The following is a 4,621-nucleotide window of genomic DNA, read 5'->3' as shown; positions in this document are numbered from 1 at the left end:
ATTACTTTATCTTGTGACCCATGGTATAGGTAATCACATTTTAGGAAAAGAAAAATCCCAACTTTCTGAATGCAGATTGAAGTCATATTTTTTCACTTTATTTTTCTTTTTTTTTTTGTAACATTGGCTAATATGAAAATGTGTTTTGCATGTGTATAATGGATATTATATTGCTTGCCTTTTCAATAAGTGGGAAAGGGGCAGGAAGGAGGGAGAAAATTTGGAACTCAAATTTTTTCAAGTGAATGTCAAAAATAAATAAAAATTTAAGGAGAAAAAGAGAAGTTACTATAGATATCGTTGTACATATAGCTCCTTTTCCTCTTTGATTTCTTTGGGACATAGGCCCCATAGTGGTATAGCTGGATCACAGGGCATAAAGAGTTTGGGAATTTTCAGGGTTAAGTTCCAAATTGCTTTCCAGTATGGCTGGACCATTTCACAACTCCACCAACAGTACACAGATGTACATATTTTCCCACAGCCCCTGCAATATTTGTCCATTCCCTCTATTGTCAGTCATTTTGGCCAGTTTGATAGATGAAATAGAACCTCAAAATTGCTTTAATTTCATTTTTCTAATTATTAATGAGGCAGGGCATTTTTTCAAACAGTTGTTAACAGTGTAGATTTCTTCCTTTGAAAAATGACTATTCCTATCTTTTGACTATTTGAATTGCTCTTAATCTTATCAATTTAAATCAGTTCCTTATATATCTTGGATATGAAACCTTTATCAGACAAACTTGCTGCAAATATTTTTCCCTTCTAATTTTAACTATATTTGATTTGTTTGTGCAAAAGTTAACTTTATATAATCAAAATTGTCCATTCTACCTTGTATAATCCTCACTATCACTTATTTAGTCATGAACTCTTCTCCATCCATATTTATAAAAGGTAATTTCTTCCTCAATCCTCTAATTTGTTCATGATATGACTTTTTATATCTATGCCATGTATCCATTTGGAGATTATCTTGGCTTATGCGGTATGAAGTATTAATTGAAACCTAATTTCTGTCAGACTGCTGTCCAATTTTCCCAGCAGTTTTTGTCAAATAGTAAGGTCTTCACTAGTAACTTCGGGGCTTTGCGTTGATCAAACACTAGGTTACTGGGCCCATTTGCTTCTGTATATTGCGTACCAAATCTATCCCACTGATCAACTTCTCTTTTGTCCCATATCAAAACATTTTAATGATTCTCCCTTTGTAGCATAGTTTGAGACCCAGTACTAATCAATTCCCTTTATTACCACTTTTTCATTATTACCCTTGAGATTCTTGACCTTATGTTCCTTCAGTCAAATGCTTCGATAGCAGTTAACTTACAGTTTCTTATTTTTTTCAGTCTTTTGATTCTAATATTTCTTGTCCTGTGGAGTCACTCATTTCTCTTTGTTCTAATTTTCATGAAGTTTGTTACATGGTAAGTTTTATCACTTTCTCCTCTAAGCTATTTTTTCCCTCATTCTTTCCTCCAAACTTTTACTGCATTCTTTTCCATCTCTTGCCTCAACTCCCCCCGGCCCCACCCCAGGTATTCATGTAGCCCTTATAGAAAATCCATTTTTCCCCTTTGAGACTCTGCTTGAAGTTGTAGAGTTAACCTCTTTCTCTAAATTGGATTTTGGGGCATCTCTGGATCTACTGTGGTTTGTGTCTTCTGTTTATTCACATCTTAGACCCTAGATCTTGAACTGGGGTTCTGTTCCAGGCTCTGCTTTTTGCTGCACTTTTGGGCAGGACAGTCTGCCCTGCTTGGTCTCAACATGGATCACCTAATTTCCTGTGCTGACCTTCATCTCCCAAAGTGTGTCTATACTTAGGGCACTAGTAGGTTTTAGGATCTCTTGGATATTTGAGGTGCAGAGTACTGGATCTACAGGGCCCTCTATCCCATCTCAGGACAAAGTGTTATGGACCTCAGAATCCCTAGATGATCCTAAACTGGTCACTGCCATTCCTGGTTGTTTCTTAGGTCTGCACTATGGATTTCCAACCACCTTGGGGCTTTTTGGGAGGAGCTAACCATATTTGCTGCCTCTAGACAGCAGTTTTCAAGCTACAAGTATTTCTGGTCCATTTCTGGTCATTCTGGGAGGTTATACTGGGTCTGGCTTTTGTAGCAGATCCCCTTTCCTATTTCACATGGATTTCTGGTTGACTTGTGCAGTTCTGGGGGGTGAAGTCACTTAATGTATTTTCTCAATTATTATTTGTTATGGAGTAGGGCTGTGGGAGCTGGGTTGAATGGAGCTCCATTCAGTCATCTTGATCAGAATTTATCCCTACTACTTTCAGGCCACTCCTTAGTTCCCTAGTTTCAAGGAATTATCCTGAATTCTTTCCTTATCTTCTAAGGAACACTGCATACCTGTGTAAGGTCTCTCTGGACCCATTCACTCCCTTTTTCCAGATAAAACCTGTTTGTTTCCTTTCTCTACCTACCTCATTGACTTTCCTCTTCACTTCAGTATTTTCCTGATCTCAATAACTTCAAGCTACTGCCACCTATCTGAGTGCCCTTGTTCCCTAGGAAAAATACAGTCTCCAGGGCCCCAACTAGTCTTTACCACTTTATACCATTTGAAGACCTCTACCCTTCATTGCCCAAGGGACCTTTCAAGTCCAGAATTACAGAATGCTGAAGCTTCAAGGTACCCTCAGAGATCTAACTCCCAGTGCGTTTTCTTTTTGTTGTTGTTCAGTTGTTTCAGTCACACCCAACTCTCTGTGACCCCATTTGGGATTTTCTTGGCAGAGATACTGGGGTTGTTTGCCATCCTTCTCCAGCTCATTTTACAGATAAGGAAACTGAGGCAAAGTTAATTAAATGATTTGCCTAGTAAATGTTTGAGGCCAGATTTGAACTCAGGAAGGAGTCTTCCTGACTCCAGGCCTGGTGCTCACTCAACTGCACCACCTAGCTGGCCTCAAGGGACCTTCAGAGATCATCTAATCCAATTCCCAGTGCTTTTTCTGCTACATAACTCCTTTCTTGGAGGAGAGGCCTCAACCTGGACTCTTCACTGTACATACCGGCTTAGACTAGTATTGCATACCCAAAGATGTAAGAAGGCATGGAAGAATCCTGTGCTCTCTCTGAACTGCCAGAAAGACTACAGGCTACACAAAGGCCCTCTTCACAGCCTCTGTTTCTACCTTCTGCCCTCAACCTACTAGTGTCAGAGTGAGCAGAGCAATGGACCTGGAGTCAGAAAGACCCAAGGTCAAATCTAGCCTCAGACACTTATACTAGCTGTGTGATCCTGGGCAAGTTCCCTAAGGAAAAGAGGGAAAGGAAGGGAATAAGTATGTATATAGCACCAGCTATGTGCCAGGCACTGTACTAAGTGTTTAATTTCTGTCTGCCTCAGATTCTTCATCTATAAAATGAGGATAATAATAGCAACTACCTCTCAAGGGTTGTTGAAAGGATCAAACAAGAGAAAATAAGTAAAGAGCTTTGCAAACCTTAAAGTGCTATATAACTGTAGCTATAGCCTGGGGCAAAATCCCTTGACCCTATTTGGGACATGGAGAGTGGCACATCTGGATTTGGGTCAAGGGTACAAAATAGGGGAGAGCCTCTCCCACTCTACTGAGCTTCTTTTACGTTATCCCTATTTGAGGCTGGTCCTACTCCATGAAAACAAACTCTGCCAGGAAAGATAAAGAGACAGAGTACATGTTTGAAGGCTTGTGTGTGAAAGAAACAAGTGGCAAGGTAGCACATAAATTCAGACCTGGGAGAGATTATCTAATCTTGTCCCTTTATTTTATACAGGAAATTGAAACCCAGAGAGGTTATGTAACTTGTCCAAGCTCACACAAAAGGTAGTCGCAGAGTCCAACTGGAAGCCTGGGCTCAAATGTTTGAGTGACTTCTGAAGATATTGTTTAGGCATCTCTCCCCTCTGAGATATTATACTGCCCTTTCAACCATCCCTCACATTAGGTCACCCAATCCTTTTCCCAGTCTCTGTGCTAACTGGTATCTGCCCCACAAGATGAGTCTCAGGCAAAGAGTAATGCCCAACAGAGCTAGCTTTTACCAGCTCCCTTTCATCTCCCCATAGTCCTATGTCTGGGGCCCTGGACTGCCTAGATCCCTTCTTCTACAGGGGCATCTTAGCCAGAATACCTCTATCATTACATCATAGGATTTAAAGCTAGAAGGCATGGTATTTGGGGTCAGAAAAATCTGACGTTGTGAACCAGAAGCTTTAAGCTAACTCTCACATTCCCACCAAGCTCTGTTGGGTACCAAAATGCTACAGAGCAGACCTGGGGCAGTTTTAGTAAACTTTGCTCCAAGGTGGACTGATTTGGGACCCAGATATAGGCCCTCTGAAGAGGTATAAAAACAGCTTTAGGACTTTAGAGGGGAGGTCCTGAGACACCAAGGAACCTCCTTGCTGATTTTCATTTCTTGTTGGTGATTTTTACCTGCTTTTATTTTCCTGATACTGTCTTTTACCTCCTTATGAATTGTGTTTTACCTAGGGGTTGGCAGGGTTTTTTGGTTTGTTTAGTTAAAGAGATTTGAACCCTCAGGCTCTTGAACCATGAGGCTGCCTTTCAAGATCACTACTAGCTGCAGTCATCTTAACTAGG

Source organism: Vombatus ursinus, unplaced genomic scaffold, assembly GCF_900497805.2.
Source record: "Vombatus ursinus unplaced genomic scaffold, bare-nosed wombat genome assembly UNPS02015096.1, whole genome shotgun sequence".
Classification (NCBI taxonomy): Eukaryota; Metazoa; Chordata; class Mammalia; order Diprotodontia; family Vombatidae; genus Vombatus; species Vombatus ursinus.
This window is presented reverse-complemented; position numbering follows the sequence as displayed.